The sequence below is a fragment of the Poeciliopsis prolifica genome, unplaced genomic scaffold, assembly GCF_027474105.1.
Source record: "Poeciliopsis prolifica strain line A6 unplaced genomic scaffold, Auburn_PproV2 SCAFFOLD180, whole genome shotgun sequence".
Classification (NCBI taxonomy): domain Eukaryota; kingdom Metazoa; phylum Chordata; class Actinopteri; order Cyprinodontiformes; family Poeciliidae; genus Poeciliopsis; species Poeciliopsis prolifica.
The window spans coordinates 109812-133969 of record NW_026562555.1 but is presented as its reverse complement, the minus strand read 5'-3'; the positions used below and the strand labels follow the sequence as shown (position 1 = coordinate 133969).

The following is a 24158-nucleotide window of genomic DNA, read 5'->3' as shown; positions in this document are numbered from 1 at the left end:
AATGGATATGTTTATCATTGTCTGATAGACATGCCTATAGATAGACATTAGCATTAATACTCCAATCCTATGGTCGCTCTGATTATTATTATTGGAAATTTATATTACGAACTTTATCACTGAGAGAAACACATGGATTAACGTTACATGGATTAATTGCACACAGATGTTTGAAAGTCTTTATTTCTGTTGATTTCCCACTTACAGCTAATAAAAACATGACACTTAAAATGACAATATTACACTGAACCAAGAAAAAAGAATCAAAAAATGTAAAAACAGAAATGTTGGCTTAAAGGAAAGTACATTTTTATACATGCTTAAAGGTAAGTATAAAATATGCTTCTATTTTCAAAAGGTATTTTTAATCTGACAAATGAGACTCATCAGGATGTATATAACGTGCTTTATAAACATTTATTTTTAGTATGTAATAATTACTATAATTATAATTTCCTATCAGTCTGATCTTTTGTTTTTTATAACTAGTGAGGGAGGAGTTGATGAATGTCAGAAAAAAAACCTGATATTGTGAAAAACAAAAAGACAAATGAAATTAAAATATGGTTATTGAAAGAAACCGCCTAATGAACATGATTTATGTTCTGATGAATGTCAGATCAATGTCACACAGGACCATATTGCCAGAAGTCCTGCCTGTAGCAAATACTCTACTAGATCAGTTTAATGGATGTAAAGTCAGAAGCTGGCAGCTAAACCCTTTTGTGGGCATGAGGTTACGCTCTAATACAAGGATAATTAGGAAGAAAATAAAGTTTTTGTCATTTAAATGTTAGGTATATATTTTTCTTCCCCAATAGCCCTGTTTTGAGATAGCAATAATGCAAAACGAGCAGGCACAAAATGTGCTGTTTCTACTAATCCAATATTTTATCTTCACATATAAGTAACAGGTAACGGTTCCTTTGCTTGATAGTCACACAAATTCATGTTCCTATGCACAAAGTTGAAGTGTTGATGGTTCACTTCTGGGAAACTTCATCCCACTGGGGTTCTAAAACAAAAAACACAGCTTTATCATTGAAATTATTTAACGCCAACATCTTTTTTTAAAATTAACTTATCTTCAACAATAGATGCAGAAATATACATTTAAAATCTTTAAACTGCGGCTATCTAGTGACAGTACAAAATCTGAAAGAAAATGTGAAGAAACAATTTCAGAAGTGCTGTGGGGACATAAGGAGAAGCACAACCCAGATATGGAGGCAGTAGTCATAGGTTTGAATCCCAGCTTAGGAAATATATATATATAAAAAAAAAAATTCCCTTCTCACCCACACCGCGGGTGGTTCTTATCCTCTGAGCTCGGGTCCTCTACCAGAGGCCTGGGAGCTTGAGGGTTCTGCGCAGTATCTTGGCTGTGCCAAGGACTGCACATTTCTGGACTGAGATGTCTGATGTTGTTCCTGGGATCTGTTGTAGCCACTGCTCCAGTTTGGGGTTACTGCCCCGAGGGCCCCGATGACCACAGGCACCACTGTGGTCTTCACCTTCCAGGCCCTCTCCAGTTCTTCCCTGAGGCCCTGGTATTTCTCCAGTTTCTCGTGCTCCTTTTTCCTGATGTTGCAATCACTTGGTATTGCTACATCTACCACAACGGCTTTCCTCTGATGTTTATCCACTACGACAATGTCTGGTTGGTTCGCCATTACCATTTTGTCTGTCTGGATCTGGAAGTCCCACAGGATCTTAGCTCTGGCGTTCTCCACCACCTTTGGGGGTGTTTCCCACTTTGATCTCGGGGTTTCCAGTCCATATTCTGCACAGATGTTTCTGTACACTATGTCTGCCACTTGGTTATGTCGCTCCATGTACGCTTTCCCTGCCAGTATCTTGCACCCTGCTGTGATGTGCTGGACTGTCTCAGGGGCCTCCTTGCACAACCTACACCTTGGGTCTTGTCTGGTGTGGTAGATCTGGGCCTCTATTGCTCTGGTGTTTAGGGCCTGTTCTGGGCTGCCAGGATGAGGGCCTCTGTGCTGTCCTTGAGTCCAGCTTTTTCCAGCCATTGGTAGGATTTACTGATATCAGCCACTTGGGTTATTTGCTGGTGGTACATCCCATGTAGGGGTTTGTCCTCCCATGATGGTATCTCTGGCACCTCAACCTCCGTTCCCTGTTGTCTGAGACATTCACTGAGCACATTGTCTGTTGAGGCTTTGTCCCTGATGTATTTATGGATCTTAGTTGTTTTCGTCCTGGACAGTGGTTCTCACACTCACTAGTCCTCTGCCTCCTTCCTTGCGGCTCGTGTACAGTCTCAGGGTGCTGGATTTGGGATGGAACCCTCCATGCATTGTTAGTAGCTTTCTGGTCTTAATATCTGTGGCTTTTATCTCCTCCTTTGGCCAGCTAATTATTCCAGCAGGGTATCTGATTACTGGCAAGGCATAGCTGTTTATCGCACGGATTTTGTTCTTGCCATTGAGCTGGCTTCTCAGGACTTGCCTTATTCGTTGGAGGTATTTAGCTGTGGCTCCTTTCCTTGTGACCTCATCGAGGTTGCCATTTGCTTGTGGTATACCTAGGTACTTGTAACTGTCCTCTATGTCTGCTATTGTTCCTTGTGGGAGTGAGACCCCTTCTGTGTGGATGACCTTCCCCCTCTTTGTGACCAGCCGACCACATTTCTCTAGTCCGAATGACATCCCAATGTCAGTGCTGTAGATCCTGGTGGTGTGGATCAGTGAGTCGATGTCTCGCTCACTCTTGGCATACAGCTTGATGTCATCCATGTAGAGGAGGTGACTGATGTTGGCCCCATTTTTGAGTCTGTATCCGTAGCCAGTCTTGTTGATGATTTGGCTGAGGGGGTTCAGGCCTATGCAGAACAGTAGCGGGGACAGGGCATCTCCTTGGTATATGCCACATTTGATGGACACTTGTGCAAGTGGTTTGCAGTTGGCTTCAAGGGTGGTTTTCCACAGCCTCATCGAGTTTGCAATGAAGGCTCTCAGAGTCCTGTTGATGTTATACATCTCTAAGCATTCAATGATCCAAGTATGCGGCATTGAGTCATAGGCTTTCTTGTAATCAATCCAAGCCATGCACAGGTTGGTGTGTCGGGTTTTGCAGTCTCGGGCAACTGTGCGGTCTACGAGGAGTTGGTGTTTGGCTCCTCTGCTATTTACACCGATACCCTTCTGTGCCGTGCTCATGTGTTTATCCATGTGTTTGCTTATCTTGGCCGCTATGATGCCTGACATGAGCTTCCAGGTTGTGGAGAGGCAGGTTATTGGTCGGTAGTTGGTGGGACTGGACCCTTTGATGGATCCTTCTGGATTAGGATTGTCCGCCCTTCAGTTAACCATTCAGGGTGAGTCCCACTTTGTAGCAGCTGGTTCATTTGGGCTGCCATTCGCTCATGGAGAGCAGTGAGTTTCTTTAGCCAGTAGGCATGGATCATGGATGGGACGCCTCCCTTTCCCATATGCCTTTCCAGTATTGTTCAGTCTCCAGCCTTGGTGGGTCTGCTCTGTTGTTATTGTTACCCTGCCATTGAGAGTACACCTTAGCTGGTTGAGTGGAGAAGAGCCGGTTAATCCTTCTGGATTCATTCTCCCTTGTGTATCTCTTTAGGCGGATGGACAAGGCTTGGAGCCTCTGTTTGGCAGTCTCGAGTGCTTCAGGTATGGGCATCTGCCTGTACTTTCTGGGTACTGGTCTTTTCATTGCACCCTTGTGGAGCTCTGACAGTTGGCTCACTTCCCTCCTTGTTACCTTGATTTTAGCCTCTAACCGTCTTTTCCATGGTGGGTATTGGGTCTCAGGGTTGCTCTTATAGCCAAGTATCTCAAGGATCACTGATGCTGAGTTGTAGATCAGCTCATTGGTTTCTGTTATGGTGTTGGTAGGGATTGTTCTCAATGCTGCATTCACATTCTCAATGAGACTTTCAGATGGTACTTCACTCAGCCGTTGTAATTGGCGCCGGGGAGGCCTGGTTGTCATTCGGGTCATGATTCTCTCTCTCAGGTCAGCAGCTGTCTCGTTCAGCTCTGTTTCGCTCATTGGGGCCGTGTATCCCCTCACTGGGTGGGGACTTGTAGTTAAGTCCCCACAGTCCTGACATCCGGGTTCCTCCCTTTTGCCGTAGCATTTGTGTTGTATCTCGTCAATCTCAAGTTGTGTAGCTATTCCTTGAAAATACTGCATTTGCTTGAATAAATAACCAATCACAACCATCTTGTGGTCGGAATTAGGAAAACACAAGGCTTAATAAAATGAGGGTGATAAGGGCCATGGTGGGTGCCCCATATTTTAATTTCTGAAAGGTGGCAACCCTAGTACCACAGGCTGATTCTGGAATGTTGTCTCATAAATTGGGACTTCTTTCTCCAATGCACTAATGTACCTGATAATATGTTGTGTTTTTCAAACTGAGTTTTTAGTGAGATTGCACTACTGCAATAAATGACAAATTCATAAAAAGGATATCTTCACATCACATATCTTCACTGGAATTGTCAAAAATTTTCCATCTGTATATATAACTAAATACCAAATATTCAACTGTTAACTCACCTGTAAATTTGAAATTAGGAAAACTGGTTAGGTCTCCACCACCATACAGTCTCTGTAGCTTTGCTATCTCCTCTTCCAAACCCTTTTGATACTGTGAGTCAGCATCAACCAGACCACCAGCTGCCCTGTTTTAAAACAGGTGAAAAACCAACTGATCAGCACCTCATGAGATCTTTTGCACAAAAGAGTATCATGATACGGAATGAAGTGTTAATGCTTACTGGGAATTTGTTGAGTATTCTCGTATTGAGTCCAAGAATAGCCTCTGCACTGGGTCCATATGACCTGAGTGTCACAGAAAGACAACAAATTAAATATTACTCAGAGAAGATTTTAGGTACAGCAAAAACAACAATTTTGTAGACTTTTATCCAATACTTTATAATACATTTTGATTTACTGAATCCGTTATGCATTATACAGCTTATTTGAAGATTAGATGGTAACTAGCTGAAGAAGAGAGACTGTAGAGACTGTAGAAAAACAGATGTCTCTTGGATTAACTCATGTCCCAGAGAACTACCTTCTTGCAACTTTTAGATGCATCCCTTCTCCAAAACACTTGAATCAAATGACTAAATATATTCATTAGCAGTCATTCAGGCACTGCTAATGAGCAGTTCATTTGATTCAGGTGTTGGAGATGGGGCAAATATAACAGTTGCGAGATAAAAGCTCTTGAGCATTGCACTTGTGCTCCTCTGATAGGCTGCAGGTCATGGAAGATTTCAATTTACAATAGCTTATATTATAACTGTTCAGATAGGTGACAAATATAGCAAAATCTGGATAGAATTTCAGAAAAGTAGTTGCCAATGGATCTCTGCATTTTAAGAGGTAGAGAACATGGAACAAGGGGACTTTCTTTTCTTATTTAGTTCATGCCACATTGATATATATATCCTAATTTGTGCGTAAAATATGGTGCTGCACATTTTTTTCTGACCAAGCCTTATAAAAGCAGCCCTCTGTATGCACATTGCTGCATACAGAGGGTCTGTATGCAGCAATGTGCGTACGGACGATTAATAATTTTCTTAATTGTTTCTATTAAGAAACGATTGCATCCAGGAGGCATGGACTCAGTTGAAGTTTGAAACTTTACAGAATTATTAACATCTGTCTGATGTAATCCCTTGTGAAATGGAGCTTTAGCTCCCATCTCCAGCAGAACTTGGAACACTTTCTGGGAGGTGGGAGACATTGAGTCTGAGTGGACCATGTTCCGTGCCTCCATTGTCGACGCGGCTCACTGGAGATGCAGCTGCAAGGTTGTCGGTGCCTGTCGCAGTGGCAACCCTTGAACCCATTGGTGGACACATTCAGAGAGGGATGCTGTCAGGAACCCTATCAGGCCTTTTTGGCCTGTGGGACTCCAGAAGCAGCAGATGGGTACCGGCAGGCAAAGCGGCATGCATCTCAGGGTGTTGCTGAGGCAAAAATTCAGGCGTGGGAGGAGTTTTTGCCTCAGCAGGGGGAAGCAGTGTAGCACCAACACTGTTTACAGTGGGGATGGTGGGCTGCTGACCTTGACTCGGGACATTGTGGGCCGGTGGGCAGAATACTTCGAAGACCTCCTCAATCCCATCAACATGCCTTCCTTTGAGGAAGCTGAGCCTGGGGACTCTGGGTCGGGCTCTCCAATCTCAGGGGACGAGGTCACCAAGGTGGTTTAAAAGCTCCTCGGTGGCAGGGCCCAGGGGGTGGATGAGATTCGCTCTGAGTTCCTTAAGGCTCTGTATCTTGTAGGGTTGTGTTGGTTGACGCAACTCTGCAATATTGGGGCAGTTCCCCTGGATTGGTAGACTGGGGTGGTGGTCTCCCTGTTCAAAAAGGGAGACCGGGGGGGTGTGCTCCAATTATAGAGGGGTCACACTCTTTAACCTGACAAGGTCTATTCAGGGGTCCTGGAGAGGAGGGTCTGTCGGATAGTTGAACCTCGGATTTTGGAAGAGCATTGTGGTTTTCGTCCTGGTTGTGGAACACTGGACCAACTCTACACCCTCAGCAGGGTCCTGGAGGGTGTGTGGGAGTTTGCCTAACTGGTCTACAAGTGTTTTTGTGGACTTAGAGAAGGTGTTCAACCATGTCCTGTGGGGGGTTCTCCGGGAGTATGGTGTACCGGGCCCTTTGATACAGGCTGTCAGGTCCCTGTATGACGGGTGTCAGAGCCTGATCTGCATTTCCGGCCATAAGTCAGGCTCATTTCCGATGAGAGTTGGACTCCGCCAGGGCTGCCCATTGTCACCGATTCTGTTCATTACTTTCATGGACAGAATTTCTGGGCGCAGCCAAGGTTTTTAGGGGATCCGATTTGGTGGCCTTAGGATTACATTTCTGCTTTTTGCGGATGATGTGGTCCTATTGGCTTCATCGGGACGTGATCTGCAGCTCTCGCTGGAGCGGTTCGCAGCTGAGTCATATATCAGTGCACTGTTTTCCACCCACTTCCAATAAAGCTGATCGCATTGTTAAAAAAATAAGTCAATTATTCAAATTTCTTTCTTAGACAGGAAGCCAGGGATGAGGATCAGTGCCTCCAAATTCGAAGCCATGGTCTTGAGCCGGAAAAGGGTAGAGTGCCTTCTCCGAGTCGAGGGGGGTGTCCTGCCTCAAGTGGAGGAGTTCAAGTATCTTGGGATCTTGTTCACGAATTAGCGCCCGCTTCTGCCGTGAAGCGGGCGCTGTACCGGTCCGTCGTGGTGAAGAGAGAGCTGAGCCAGAAAGCGAAGCTCTCGATTTACTGGTCGATCTACGTTCCTACCCTCATCTATGATCATGAGCTTTGGGTAATGACCGAAAGAACGAGATCGCGGATACAAGCAGCCGAAATGCCCAGCCACCTTCGTAGGGTGGCTGGGCTCTCCCTTAGAGATAGGGTGAGAAGCTCGGTCATCCAGGAGGGACTCAGAGTAGAGCCGCTGCTCCTCCACATTAAGAGGAGCCAGTTGAGGCTCGGGCATCTGCTTAGGATGCCTCTTGGACGCCTCCCTGGTGAGGTGTTTCGGGCACGTCCCACTAGGAGGAGGCCCTGGGGAAGACCCAGGACACGCTGGAGGGACTATGTCTCCCGGCCGGCCTAGGAACGCCTCTGGATTCCCCCGGAGGAGCTGGAAGACATGACTGGGGAGAGGGAAGTCTGGGCCTCCCGTCTTAAGCTTCATCCCAAACGACCCGACCCCGGATAAGCGGAAGAAAATGGATGAATGGATGTCAGAGATATATTTAATGTATCCAATAAAGTTTATCGTAAATGTTGTTCACTGACAGAAATAAAGATTTTTTTCAATAAATATATAAAAATTAACATTAACAGACTACTGTTAATGTTAATTACATTTTTGTTAGCATGGTTAACATGGACTGAATGGCTTTGTTCACTTCCTCCACTGCCATTGCCAATATTAAAGGCAGACTACAAATCTAAAAGAGCGCAGAAAATCTACATCATCAGCATGTTTGTGTGTGTGAGGTGAAGCAATAATCTGTTGTGTCTATCCACAAACTGATTCTGAGAAAAGATTGGATAATAAAAACTTTATTAGAATATGTAAGTGAAAGTGACTTTATCTAGTCAATATTTTCATGTTAGTTTTTTTTGGAATGTACACGGCATCACCCCCATTTGTGGAATTCCTTTTTGAAGAATTCCACAAATGAGTTCCAGATATTAATAAATACAGCTAAATAATCTTTTTGCGTAAATTTAATGCTTTCCAGGTGTATATATTCAGTAAGAAGGTTAGTCCAGATGTTAATATGTAGTGAGTTTTTTAATTTCCAATTGAGAAGTTTTACTTTCTAGGTGATAGTTAGAAAATCAAGAAATGGCTTTTTGAATTTATCTGGAAAATTGTCCAATTTCAGTGTGATTACCAATTATCAGAGAGCTGGTGAAACAGGGACTGTGCGACCCAAAATAGTAGAAAGTTTTTCAGTTACTGATATCCAGAAGAGTTGAGTAGTGTCCAGGTCCAAATGGCATGAAAATAATTGTCAATACTATTTAAAGTAAATTCATGATTAAACAAAGGTAGGAGACAGGACAAAAATTGGATATCCTGGATACAAAAATTGTATCCTGGAAGAAACCACAGGAAACCAAAAGAACACAAAACACTAGCAAAAAACATGTTGACAAATTGTCTGTGGTTCATTGAGACAAAAGTGGAATTTTTTGTGAGTGCGGTACAAAGTGAACATCTTTTAATAAAAAGAACATATTGTTCAAACATGACGTAAGCTATATGATCTGGGGCTGCATTAGAATTCAGATGTCAAGCTATAATTGAATCGTAAATTCTATTGTGTGCTGTAACAGATTTTTTTAAAAAAAATCATAGAAATATCACAAGCTTACAGCAAGGATTGTGTGACCTCCTGAATAAAAATGCTCAGGCGGCACCACCAAGTGAGCCTCTGCATTAATGGCTTAAAACATTATTTGGAAGGTTGTGTGTTTAAACTCATCTTTGTTGCTGAACTAAAACAATTGTGCAATGAAGGATAGGCCAAATAAATATTGCCGGCTAATGTGAAGGCTTGAGGTAGTTATTACTGCCAAGGGTTATGAAACCATAGATTAAGGGCAAATGCATTTTTAATTCAAATTTGTTTGACAATTTGAAATATTTGTGTGTAACAGAAACAAAAAACCCCTCCAAGAAATCTGTGAGGGCTGAAATATTTGTATCCATATATCGCTTCTGGTCACCATTCGCAGTATCACAAAGAAAGAAGAGTCCAGTGTTTGAACCAAAATGCTAACCTGTCCCATCATTCCACATGTCTTTACTCAGTCTTAATAGTACTTTAAATTTTCATTTGTCACCCATCTGTTTGTTACCAACTCTGGTTAACAAGTAGGAACATTTACAGTTGGAAAGAAATTTGATGAAAAAAAAGCAAAACAATCTAAACGTTTCCACAACAATCAAGATTCAGTCTCATAATGTGATTTTTTTTATATGAAAGGAGTTGAAGAGAAAATCACATTTACCTGTTACATATAAATAAAGTGCACAAGTCAGACATGTCAGTACTATTATTGCCATGCAATTTGCAAATAAGACATAAAAAGTAACAGGTGAGTATATTTAGTAAAGTCTGAAGTACTGAAAGGTGTAACCAGCTGGAAAACAACGACTTTCATATTCTCCATTGTTAGTTTAAAAATTGAAATGAACAATATTTTTAACTGGGGGTGAGACTATGAATCCTTACATCAAAGTTTCTATATAAATACTTCCAAATCTTTTGGGAATATAAAAATGTAATTTTGTAAAGGAAAAATATAAATTTAGAAGCACAAACCAAAGTAACACATTTTCTAAGGGTACATAAATTAATGACAAAATTGACACTTTTCATTAATGCAAGCCCATGCATCACGAGAGACGCCCAACAGTGTAAAACATGTGACAACAAAGTGAATTAATGCTGCATTTCATTTGAACTCAGATGGGTCTGACTTCTGACTCTTTAAATTAATTTCCAGAGTATCCAAATTTGGCATTTGACTTGAAAAAACTAAAGCTTTACTTAAATCGTAATCCATCATGTCTGCCTCACACATAGCTCCGGCAGTAAACCATTTATTTGCACTTCTGTCACTAATCTCATTAAACCACTTTCATAAAATATATTAAAGTGATTTCTATATATACATTACATAGAAATGACTTGGCTAAATGTTTGTATGGAATAAGCACATGTCAATTAATCTGGGTAACAGCAATTACATTTTCTTTTTCCCCCCCTCAACATGCAACATGTTGGGAGTGACATCATTCCGCAGTGAAGATAAATGAAAAGCAGCATAGAAGGTTAAATAGAGTAAAATAGGGCAGACAACAAGGTAAGATATGAGGAGCAGTCAGTTTCTAAAAGCAGTAGTTACTTGTTGCAGATATTCACCAAGTAACACTGAGAAAGACCACTAGGACACATTCTCTGAGGCTAAGAAGAAAAAAGTGCCTGGTTATGTAGCATTTTTCTGTAGAAATACAGGTTCCACAGGAGAAAACAGAAGGATTGTAGGGAGGGGAAAGTTATAGTGTACCCTGTGATGGTCCAACTGCTTCAGCAGAGGAATCCAGCTGCTGCTCTTCTTCAGCAGTCTTGGAAAGGACCCAGGCAGGGTCCACAAGATCCTCAGAGCCAGGAACTACATTTGTAGAATCAGTCATTTCTGCCACAGGGTCCAGCACCACCTCTTCTTCAGGCTCTGGCACAGAATCTGCAGGGTCTGGTTCTGACATAGCTGCTTCTGCCACAGGCTGAGGAACTGCTTTTGCCATGGGCTGCAGGGATGCTGGAAGGTCTGCAGTTAGAGTTTCAGGTACCCCATCTGACACAGTTCTCAGTGTCATTTTCGTTGCAAGATTTGGAGATGGCTCTGTGGGAGCCACTTCCACCACAGGCTCCAGGGACACCTCTTTGGGGGCTGCTTCTGTCAAAGGCTCCAGGGACACCTCGTTGGGGGATGCTTCTGTCAAAGGCTCCAGGGACTCCTCCTCGGGGGCTGCTTCTGTCAAAGGCTCCAGGGACTCCTCCTCGGGGGCTGCTTCTGTCAAAGGCTCCAGGGACACCTCGTTGGGGCTGCTTCTGTCAAAGGCTCCAGGGACACCTCGTTGGGGGCTGCTTCTGTCAAAGGCTCCAGGGACACCTCCACACCACCCCCTTCCACCACAGACTTTAGAAACCCTTCTGCAGGAGGTGTTTCTTCCACAGGCTCCATGGATCTCTTATTTGCCACAGCTTCATGAATTACGTTCAGGGCCCCATCTACCAGCACAACGTCCACAAATGGATCAGGAGCCAATTCTACAGAGGCAGGAGCAGGATGCATAGGGACTTGTGGCACATCAACTACAGGCTCATCAGCCACTTTGGAGGCCTCTAAAATTAGAGCGTCTTCTCCTGGAAAGTCTTCAGGAACTTCAACAATAGATTCAGCAGTTGTTATTTTGGAGGGTACACTTTTAACAAAGGATGTTGTCACTGGTTGAGTTGTTATGTCATAAGTGGTTGCAATAGTTTCAGCTGAAGCATCAGGGGACGTGTGCTTTGTGGCTACAGAAGCTATGGCTTCCAGTGAAGCTTCATTTACTGTTGAGGCAGTTGGAGAAACTTCTTTCTTAGGGAAGTTACATGGCTTGTGTTGAACAAGTTTTTCTATGTCGAAGTATGTTTTAGGCTTGCTTTTGTCTAGAATGAGGGACGTTCACCAAACAAAATACATTATTTTATGTTCAATCAGAAATTGCATATGATTAGTCATCAAAATGTCTAATACAAGTATGGGATGTAAAAAATATCATACTAGCATATGGAAAAGTGAAAGGTTTAGGGAAAACAGCCCTTTAGTCTTTTAGGCTGTATGAATGAGTGCACTTGTCAACATAGTGAACTATTTTGAAGTCAAAAAGAAAAATGCTCAGTGGAAACAGATCAAGAAAAAACAAATAAAATGAACTGTGGCACAATGATCACTGACTAATAATAATGATAATAATTGGTATCATTATTATTATTATCATCATCATCACCATGACTAAAAAAATTTCAAAGTGTTTACTAGGATAAAGACATTTCATCAAGCTAGTACCACAATCTGCTGAGTTGGAGGTTTCACAAACAGTGTGGGGCAAGTTAGTTTTAACCCTCTCCAGGCAGATGTTGCAGATTTGCAACAACTCAGTGCTACTTAGCTAGTCTTTGCAAGTAATTTGAGCCTGAGAGGGTTAAAAAGTAATCAATAATAGTTACTTTTTCAAAAATATAACTGTTATGTAGGTAACAGTTTAAAGCAACTAATTACAAGTGAGACCAACCTGCTATCTGTCTTATGATAAAGGTTCATCTTAATTAGGTTAAAGTGGTCAGAACTTTCTGCAACAGACCGGTGACCCCGCCTTTGCCCGGAACACCTTTATTTGGAAATAGACACCAGCAACTCCCGACCCCAATAGGGACAAGGATGAACAGAAAATGGATGGATGGATGGATGGTCAAAACTTTCAAGAAAAAAAGTGGCTGAGGAGATACGGCTTTAATTATGTCAGTAGATGACCACATTGTATTGTTGGGCATTTAACATGGATGTCTCATGCTAAGTCTGGTTCAATTTGACCTTTGCATATGAAAGATATAGTGTTTGTTTGCTTTAGTAGGCAAGCTAAGTTTGCCATTTTGTCCCCACCCCATAAAGAGTTTAATATGAAGACCAAGCAGTCATATGGGACACTTGGATTTGGCTGAAAATAAGGGAAACCTCAGTTAACATGGAACAGTTGGCAATCTTACCTGTGCTTTCAGTAAGCTTACTTTATTTGAAATATAAAGTACACAACTCACACACAACAGGGCCACTTAAAATGATCAGTTTCTCAGATTTTACTTTGATTTTACTTTTTATAGGTTGTGAAGAGAAGTGGAGTTTTGATGACTATATTAAGACCTTTGTGACAACTGAGGATGAAGAATCTGCTTCTTGACATCCCAGCATCCCAGACGAACCTCTTCTTCTCTCCTGGGGATTAGGGTTCAGAACTGCAGGAGGGTGTTGGACTCCCAGCATGTGAAAGGTCTCACCTCGAGGAGGGGGTGTCAAGAAAATCCGAGATAATCTCACTTCCCCATGATGGAGATTTTAGTTAACAGTAACAATAAATAAAGTTGTCTTTAAAACTAGTCACACAAGTGACATCTAAAGCCAACAGTAGACCCAGTCTGCAATAAAATAAATCTGGTTGTGTGTGTTATTTTATAAAGCTTGTAAATTTATAAAAAATAGCTGAGACTATTTATTGTTTCACAGCATGAAAGTTTTATAGGATGAAATCTAAACATTTTGAGTAATTAGATAAGATTTACTTACATCAATATTGGTTTACTTATAATAATACTTACTCTTGTGGGAACACTTACAAGTAAAACAAGTAACTGTAACTTTGGTATCAAATAATTACAGTAACAGATTATTCTTGGTTTCTTTTCAGAACAACTGTAATAACTCACATTATGATTAAAATAAAAGTAATAAGTTATGGTTATCATAAAATTATAAATGAATGCTAAATCTAAGAAACTAAAAGGGTTATGAATGTGATTTTAACATTGAACTTGAAATGGTGTAAAACGTGTAACTGCAATGAAAGATCACTAAGGGGCCCCCCCGATTTTTTTGGTAATAATTTCTATGTCATTATAATATCAAAATACACAATTTCATTATGAAGTTATTTGTTTTTACAATAATATATATTTTATAATGTATGTAGAAATTAATTTCTTGATGAAAAGAAAACAAATGCTCTTGGGGGCCCTTAGTGGCTGTGGTAGGTACCGCACTCTTGGATAGTAACATGAGCTGCTGTGCTTTTTTGAAACAATGTTTCAAAAAAAGGATTTATGCTTCAGAGGGAGAAAAGAAAGAGGATGAATAGAAAAAAAAAACAAGATAAAGGTTTGTTTTAATGTGCCTTGCAAACGTAATGTAAAAGATTTGTAAAGCTGCTAATAGAAAATTAGCATGAACGGTCCAGTCCAACAACGAAACATTTATGCTAGGGTCTTTATGTTTGTGCGAAACTGAGTTTTAACTTTAAGTGAGATGGTTCTCATGGTTGGCTCTGAATATTTCAGAGGTATTTTTGGCTTCAAAACACCATGTTTGATAATGTTTAATAACAATAATTAAAACTTCTCAATGTTTGATATTGTCTAGCAAAATGTTTTCCCATCAGGCTACCTGCCTACTGCATTAATAAGTCGATGAGCTGCTCTATGGTGTAGTTGGGATTTGTTGTTTGCTGCTGAGCAAAATCATATTGTGGCTAAAACAAACATTATTCTTTACATCAACTTCTAAGTTATATGAAACTTCTGTTAAAATTTTTGAATGCACAAAATCAGTTCAATACCGGTCCACATTCCAGGGGAGAAAGACTCACCTGGTGTAAATTACATTTTTAGCTATTGGAGTAACGCTTAAGAGAAATTTATTTAATCAAAGAATGTCATGAATGTTTGTGTATGGCTGCACCGATTGCAGTATTCTAGCCAATCCCTGGTTTCCGATCTTTAAAAGCCAGACCAGCCGATTTTGATTTTGGCTGATATGAATTTTTTTTTTTGTCTGAAATGTCGCTAAATATAGCAAGAAAGTCGGTGAGTTGGCAACAGTGGCCTGTTCAGTATCTGTACAGTATAAGCATACAGTATCTGTACGCTTATTGTTAACTGTAAGCTTACAGATACAATCTGGTGGGCCAGTCTGTCAGTTAAACTTTTCACTGTGGAGCAGAAGAGGACAGAGGCTGATTTTTAAACCTTTGCTGATGAAGATCAGTTTAGGGGTTAAGATGGGCTTCATGTGTAAGTATCACAATTCCCAAAATTAAGGAAATTATCACTCAGAAATCAATTGGTCAATAAGTCAGTTTGCCAATAAATGTATCCTATATTATACATGCATATAATGTAAACATCACTGCTAGAGATACAATAAGTTTATAGTAGGTGTGTGAGCGATCTGATGATCAGACTGCTAATTGCAGCCAGTCCACATTATTAGCAGAACCTGAGGGCCCCAAAACCACATTTCACTTAGGGCCACCCCTGCCGCCAGTCCTCATTCAGCCAGATCCCTGCAAGAAATTTGTTGAGGAGGTGGATGCATTGGCCACTGGAATAGAGGCAGTTCTGTCCCAGCCTTCTGGCTCTACACACAAGAAATATAGAAATATATTTTATTTCTAAATACACCTCTGGAGGCACCAGGTAGCACCAGGCTACTACCTGATCCATGATCATCATTTCATGTGCCAGTCTCTCTCTCTGACACAAATTGGTTATTGAATTAGTACAGCAAAGCCACCAAAAAGTAGAACCGAGCTTCAGAAGAGGTAGATGACATTAAAATTGACTTGGTGGAAGAGGCTAAAATATTGAGATTACACAACACAGAAAAAGACCAAAGGACTGTGTCACTGGAAATCCATGTTGCTTAGCAGGAGCAATATGCCACACTAAATGACATAGTAACTGGATTAAAAATCTGACTACATTCTTAAGCACTAGCAGTGACAATAATGGATAAAGAGGTACCAAAAAAGCAAGATGGTGAATCTTTTGAGCTACATGTAACAGCTTTCCTGAATGCAAAAGGAATTGACACAAAATTGAAGCCTGTCAACCGCTGCCACAAAAAAGCAAGATGGACAAACCAGCTATAATAATGTGATGTGTGAGTAGAAAACAACTTAAACTATTGAAACAAGGTCAAAAGCTGAAAGGTACTTACTTGTTCTTGAATGAACTGAAATTATGCTATTTGGGAATAGTAAGTCAAATCCCTATACATACATATGGTGTAAAAATTGAAAGAACAAGTGAATATAGATTTCTTGGGGTCATTGTTGATAATAAAATAACATGAAACCTAAAATTATAAATACACACAAAGTAAACTGTCAACAAGTCTGTTTATTTTAAATAAAGCCTAACATGTCCTGGAGGAAACAGCGCTCCATATTCTTTTTTTTTTTTTGATATCTATATTTCTTTTTCCAAGGTTTTTGTGGGCTCTAGTGGTCCTTATATGAAAGTAAGCTGACAGGAAAGAGGGCAAGGAGAGAGGGGAAGAGATGTGGCAAATGTCGCTGGGTCCGGGAGTCAAACCCGCAACGGCCACGTTGAGGACTAAGGCCTCCAAATGTGGGCTGTGCTAAACCCCTCCGCCACCGCAGCACGCCCCAGCGCTCCCTATTCTTCAGTGTTCCCTAGTCTTGCCTACAGTGGCCCTGAAGTGCAAACCACTTCAGCAAATTGAAAGCACAATTACAAATGACAAAAGCACTACAACATGAACTAAGTGCTACAACATGAACAACGAGAAGACTTGCAATTATGAATGCACTGTACTAATTATTGATATGGCAAATAATAAGAAAACTGATAAAACCAAGTTAAGAGTAAAAGGGGCGCCCATTCCTTTGAAGAACGTGTAAATATACTTTACTACTGTTCTTTTATTTTGTTTGCTTTTGTTTTAAATGCATTTGGTTAGTAAATAACTTTGTTTATTCTTTTATTACAGTACATTCAATAAAGCCAAACCAAACCAATTCCAGAAGTTGAAGCACTTTGTTCCATGCTGTTTGTATTGATTAATTCAAAGAAGTCATAGTTAAAATATCAATGTACACAATTTGCTGTTCCGTTTTTGTTCTATATGTTTTGATTCATCATAAAGCACAGGTGAGGGCTTTATGATGAAAATTAATCCTGTAATCATGGGGTGTTGCTACTATTCAGTACCAACGTCGGTCCTCCAGGATCAACTCTGGGCAGCCCTGCAGTAGCTTTTACCATTACGGTGTGAATGTGTGTGATGATTGGGTGAAAGTAGTTTGCAAGTTTACTTTTTTGTTTGTTTTGTTTATTATTTTTTTATATAATTCAATTTCTTCTAGTTTTTCTTTCAAAAGTTATTGTCAGCTTCCCCTTCTCAACAACAAAACCCCAAATGAACTCCAAGCCTCCAGAAGTAGAACATCCTCCTCGTCTAAATGTATGAGACAAAGGAACCTGTGCTTCAGTGCTTGAAGCTGTTCTTCTCTGAGTTTGTCTTTTCATTATGGACTCGGTCACTGGTCCTGTTTTTATGATCAATTCCTTGAAGGACTTTCTGAGGCTTTTTACATGCTTATCAAAAGCTGATTGAAGCATTTAGTATCCACAAAATGAGGCTGTCGATTGATGATAAAATTTAGAATTTGAGTTTGTACTATAATTTTTATTTATATTAGTTTGCATTATGTATTAACATATTTCTTTGACGTTGATTTGTACATGATTTTATTTTTCTTTATTCCATTTATTGTTAATATAAAAAGGGCAGAAGCTGCTTAACTGAGCTGCTGGGATCTGACACTGTGTTTTATAGGAATAAACTGAAGCAGATCCTGATTCCAGTGTCCTGATTCCTGAGCCTGTTTTAGTGTTACACTGACAGAACAATGTGAGACAGAATCTGTCAAGGAAAATTAATGAATGAATTCATTCATTAATTCATTAATCAAGCTCCTCTGCCACCTCCTAGTGCCATCTCCAGAAATACCCAGAACAGGTCAGAAATAGTCTATTAGAGCCAATTACTTTAATAATCTTTATCTTTTATGAGAAACAATTTAAACACAGCATGTTTCAGGGCTTGCAATGACCTGGTAACTTTCAATAACATGGAGATAAAGCTAATAGAAGGTGAAAAGCTATTTGCATGTACCAGGATAACAAAAGGTGTTCAACAAAAGTACGCAGTCATTTGTCATTTGGAAGGGGGCCCAAAACCTCCCTGAGCTTTTGGGCCCTATATCTCTCCAGGTTCAAGGTTTTCAAAATAACCTCGAACCTGATCACACTCCAAAGACCTGGGTTTCAGTTCCCACTCTTTAGTTCTTTTGGGTTTTTTATCTGCTCCAATATTAGGATATCTATACCACTCATGGAAATGATTAGATCAACGATTTTTGTGCCACAGTTCAAATTTCATTTAAAATATTAGAAAAGTAAAACATAACCTAACAGCAGAACTTGTTTTCTAAAACTTACCTTTCCTAATTTTTTTTGATGAATTTTTGGATCCTGATGATTTTGTGCTGAAAGGCAAAGCTGTCGATGCTCTGCTCAGTATATTCCAACTCTGAGTTTTCAAGCACTGGCAGCACAACACAAAAACAAGAGAAATGGTTCAGAGTTTACTGTAACTGCAAATGCTTACAAAACTGCAGGAATGCTTTTCTACACACTTCCACTTGTTTAAGTCAAAGCAACATTAGTTATGGTTTTGATTATGGAATAATAACATGATATAAAGCTCAAAAAGTTCATTTTACAAAATACCATCCCATAACAGAGAAAAGACATGAAAACCTCAGCCTGAGTGTAATTAACCTACAGTTGAGGTCAAAATTAGTAGACCTTCTATGAAATTTTTCTTTTTTATCAAAAAATAAAATGAAATTAGTGATTCTTCAATACAGCTTTTCCAAACATCCTAGTCTTTATTTTAGATGATTGGTTTTCTTTGCATACAGAAACTAAATTCTTTCACAAAAACCAAAAACTACCAGGGTCAAAATTATTAGTCCCTTATTACCTATCAATTGTGTTCCATTTTGGTTGGATAACAACATGCTATAACAACAACAACTTATATGACATGACTTATGCAGAAATAGTTTTCATTTCACTGGGTTAAGTTCAAGAACTTGTTTTTAGAACACTATTTCGATATATAGCACGCCACTGGCAAACAGATCTGGGTCCATACTGATGTGGCTGTGCTGAGTGCAACATAGTGCTGACGAGGCAGTAACCAGCCCTGCAGCCATGCTCACTAACAGCATGTCGTACAGGGGTGGGCAGTTCCAGGCCTCAGGGGCCGATCTCCTGCAACATTTAGATGCGTCTCTACTTCAACAAACTGGAATCAAATAATGAGGTCAGTAGCAGGACGCTGGAGAACTTAGGAGGTGATTCAGCTGTTGGATTGAAGTGTATTGGACCAGGGAGCCATCTAAGAGTTGCAGGACACCGGGATTGCCCATCCCTGATCAAGCAGCTTTAACACTAAATTAAAAATAATTACTTATACATATTGGGCTTTCTTTGGGCTGAAAGAAAATATTGACTAACATGTTGCATTTACAGTTTTCTTCTGCTTATTTTAAGGCCAGCTGAAAAACCCTCCAGCATGTTTTAGGCATGGTTTAACTCCACAACACAGCCTTGTTGGAAAATTGAATAAAAGCTGAACATTTCTAAAAATATTCATTTCTAACTAGACAAGCCAAGTCATTATTAATGTGACATTGATAAGCATTTAGATTTTTTTTTTCTAGACCATGATCAGTAGGTCTAGGTCAGCTCACTTAGAGATGACCTTCGTTTTTTACAACTTAAGCTGCTTATAATGCTCTGCACAAACATCAATAGCTGTTGTTTTTATTTAAATAAAAAAAAATCTTAATCAGTGAATAAATACAATAGATAAACAATGAACAGAAATGTGCAGAAAACTGATTTAATGAAGGAGAAGAAGATTTTTGTTTCTACCAAAGCAATTCAACTCTATTACGCTTCTAAATTACAAATAGCTTTAAAATTTAATTAATGGACACAGCACTTGCGGTAAAGAACAACAAAGGCATTTCATGCTGATTTTATACAGTGTTGTATTTTATGAAAATATGTAACCATTTTTTGGTTAAATGTACAACCACAGAAAAAACCTTGTTTTGTTTGCCATGTTTGAACAATATTAATACAGATAATAATATTTCTTTGAAATCACATTCATAAAAACTGTAATACAAATTAAATAGCTTGTTCTAAGAAAAAATATGAACATGGGTGGGACCAAATCATTGTTTTGTAAGTGACAGCTAAGGGTCAAGTCTTTATCCTCAAATCCTGAATCAAGTCCCAAGTCTTGGAATTTGAAGTCCTTCAGTCTTTCAACAAGAATGTTGAATTGACATATGTTAAATGTAAATAGATTATGTATTTTTTAAAATCTGTATTTGTCTCAAACTTTGTGATGTTTTGTGATGAAACATGGAATTGGACTTGAAAAATATAAAGAAAAGTCATTCTGAAATTACACCTTTATTTTCTACAGTTAAACTTAACTGCAAGAATAGTCATCTTTTAAACTATAATGTAACAGTCAGTTAAAAGTGCCAAATCAGCAGTAAATCTATTTTTCCTCACACTGAGAATATTTAATCTGTGATTAAGTAAATTTAACATCACTGAATCTGTGAAATACTCAATCAAATTTCAAGTTAGCATCTTCACACAAATGTATGTAGTAATGAGGTCAAAAATATTTTTTTCAAAATACAAGACATTGTAATTTTTCTCAGAAAATAAATTGTTTAAGCACTAGGGTTAGTTCAAACCTCCACACAACAAAAAACAAAAAATACAAAACAATCTTTACTGCATTTCATTCGGTATTTCAAAACGCCAAATATTAAATTAGTCTAAACCAGTGCTTCTCAATTATTTTCCGTTACGCCCCCCCTAGCAAGAAGTAAACTATTCGCGCCCCCACTCCCACCGTGACTATCCATTTCTACATAACATTTTTTCCTTATTAACATTTTTTTTCGCTGAAAAAACTCTAGCGGCTTATCGGCGTGATTGGGATGTAACGTATTTAAGTGACGCGCTAATTTATTTGGCTTCATGCTGTCCGCTGCGAGCATTTTTAGACACAGCAAACACAGCGGTCTTTCCTCTTCTCCAACTGTAGTCACAGTGAAGCCAAGCGCTAAATACGCTTCGTCGTATTTCCTCTTCTTAGCTTTCGGTTGACTTTCTGTTGTCTCATTATCTTTGTCTCTCTCCGCTTTTCTTTTCATCCCTGTGAAAAACTTTTTCATGTTGGGGGTTGTTGAATAACGGAGGCCATAGACAGAACGCAGTCGGAGCTTTTTGTTGACTTAACACTGCTAACCAAGGCAAACCTGTTGTCTTGTAAGTCGTAAAATGTTGCACTGTCGCAAACGTGACAGAAGTAACAATGAGAGCGCCACTGCCGCCTACTGTGCGCAATTACACTTTATACTAGTTCGGCCAAAAAAATGCCTGTTCCCCAGGATCACACGCCCCCCCAGGTATCGCACCGCGCCCCCCAAAGGGGGCCCGCCCCACTATTTGAGAAGCACTGGGCTAAAGTCATCAGAGTTCCAGAGCAGCAATGGACCAGCAGTGATTTAAAGTACACTGATAAAAATACTCTGCTCTACTTAAAAAATTAAGTTAAATTGATGAAATGCTTAGGGGTTGTTAATGTATGTAAAACAATGCTGATGTGGGCAGAAAAAGTCAATTTGAGAATAACACTTAAGTTTCAGAATATTGTTTACCATGGAAACGTCTAAAGACCACAGATCTTACAACTTACCTAATTAAATCACATAACTTCACTTGTTTGCCATATAAAAACCTTTTCTTTTAGGACATTGGCTTGTGTGTGACAGCAGGGATTGACCAGCAGCAACTAATTCAAGCACTTTTTTATTGGTCACAAAAATGAGATTTAAGATGTTGAGACTCCAGAGCTTTGTCAATGCAATCAGGTCCTCAAGAATCAAATCAATCAATCAATCAAATTTTATTTGTATAGCACATTTCAGCAAGGCATTTCAAAGTGCTTTACATCATAAACTACTTATTAGCTAGTTTTTAGACATTAAACTGCATCATCAGTGAGGTGTGTGCTCATTTTTATGACCACCATGCTCTGACTGATGATGTGACCTTGCAAATAATTGTGTTAGTTTTACCAAAAAAAGGTGATCAAACTCTGACTGGTTTTCATGGTGACAACCAGTCTGGGCTCCAGATTGCTGAGAAAAGGCAGCTTCCTGGAACCATGGATTCTATTGAAGTTTTACATTTGTCACTAACATTTGTCTATGATGTATGTTATAAAGCTTACCAGAAATGTCCTGCACTATTAACAATCATGCTAAGACAGAAGTGTCAATATGGACTGAAAGGCTTCATTCAGCTCCTCAGCTGCTATTGCTACAACTAAAGTGAGAGTACGCTAAAACAGAAAAGAAAATCCATGTCCTTGTTCACAACTTCTCCTTCTGTTCGCTGACTGGCCTGATAGGAAGCCAAAGTGGGAGAAAGGCAAACGGAGATGGAGCTGCAAAGAGACATTTGAATGGAGTGGAATCATCAGGAAGCCAATGGCAGGCTTTCCCTTTGGCTATGTGACAATTTTCTACTCTGCTGCTGTTAATATTAATTTTTGTTTGTTCATAGCATGTCACAACATTAAAGTTTAAACATGCTGTTTTTAAACTACCCTAGGGAAATACGTATTTACAAAGTATGTTACATTTTAACATATTAAACAAGACAAGTGTTGTCTCGTTGTAGCGCCTCTGTCACTAAACTATCAATGTTTGATATTTTGAGGTATGAATATATGACTTACTTTGTGAAACAACAGTACATTAAGTTCCATTATAAGGACTGTTATTTTTTATTCTTTTCCATTTTAACAAAAATAGTAAAAGATTATTAAGGCACCTAGAAAGGCATAGTTTACTAGCCTAAAGTATATAATAAGATGTAATTTAAAACATACTGACATTAATAATTTAAAGTAAGCATTAAGTAAATTAAAAAAAATCTATTTTGAGCCTATATTTTAAAGTATACACAAAATATCTTTAGCAAATATTCTAAAGATATTTAAAATATCTTCTAAATATAGACTTGAGCAAGGGTATATTTACACTTGGGCAAATGCATATTTTGTTCACTTAAAGTATACTTTTATTTGTTTTCAATTATATTTAAAGTTAGAATGTCCAAATTGGTAAAAACATACTTTTAGTATACTTCATATATATTTATAGGTAGTAAACTTAATACTTAGTATATTTGAAATATATCAATGTACATATTTTTTTCACTAGGGTACTCCCAAATGTACATAAAAACAGATGCTTAAGGAACTGTAACTGTGTAGATGTGAGAAATTACTACACACCTCTGTTGTATGAATGTGGGGTGGAAATGTTAATTTTTTTGTACAAAACAGTGTTGTCAAAAAGAAAGAAAGAAATATCCACTGATCTCTGAATTTATGTCGATGCAGGCCTAATGACCAAAAAAAATATATATTATTTTGTGAAATGATCAGAGTATGTATTTTTGAAGCAAAGCACACTAGACTGGCTCGCATAGGCACACAGAAAGACATTGGTTTGCAGCTTTAGAATGTGTCCACATAAGCAACTTGTAAAGCCTGAGTGAAAGTCCTGTTTTTTCAGCAACCAGAGGCTGAAACATGAGCTTTTAAAAGTCAGGATGAAGAATTACCTGATTGACACATCGCAGGTGTCCGATCCTTAACAGGAAGGTCGACATGTTTTTAACAACCTGCACTAAAAAACAAACATCAACATTAATTTAAAGAAATATAGTGACACAATAACAAATGAATCTTCATGTCATTATCAAACCTTCTCTTTATCTACAATTAAACTGGTTAGAATGGAAATACCACAGTGCTTAGAGAGGTCAAATGCAGCGTTTTCTCTTTACCTTGTGAAGAAAGGAAAGGATCGTGAACAGTTTGTTCCTCTAAATCAACGATCAGCGCTCCTTTATGTAACAAGACACACCACGCCCCTTGAAGCCCTCGCTCTGCTGCAGAAGGGACGAGTGCAGCCGCAGCCAACCAGAAAACACTCGAGAATGTATGGCAAGCCGATTTAACATAAATTCGGTTTTGCCTTACATTTCAGATATCTCAAATTGTTTTATGACTAGACGTTTTAGCAATTTAAGATATCGCTAAATAAATTTTGACTAGACAAAATACCTATTTAAGATATCTCTAATGACATTCTGACTAGTCGAAATGACGTCAGATTTCCCATTGACTTGCATGAAGACTTCAATTGAAGATATCTACAATGAATTGCTGACTATTTGAAATACACATTTCAGAAATGTACAATTAAATTATGACCAGTCATGAAGTAAACTCAAGATATCTGGATTGT

At 39.1% G+C, this 24158-nt stretch overlaps 1 pseudogene; it reads right to left on the bottom strand.

Moving 5' to 3' along the window:
* Positions 1 to 829: 829 nt before the first annotated feature.
* LOC129356598 (uncharacterized) lies at positions 830 to 23785 on the bottom strand (annotated as a pseudogene).
* Positions 23786 to 24158: the final 373 nt, after the last annotated feature.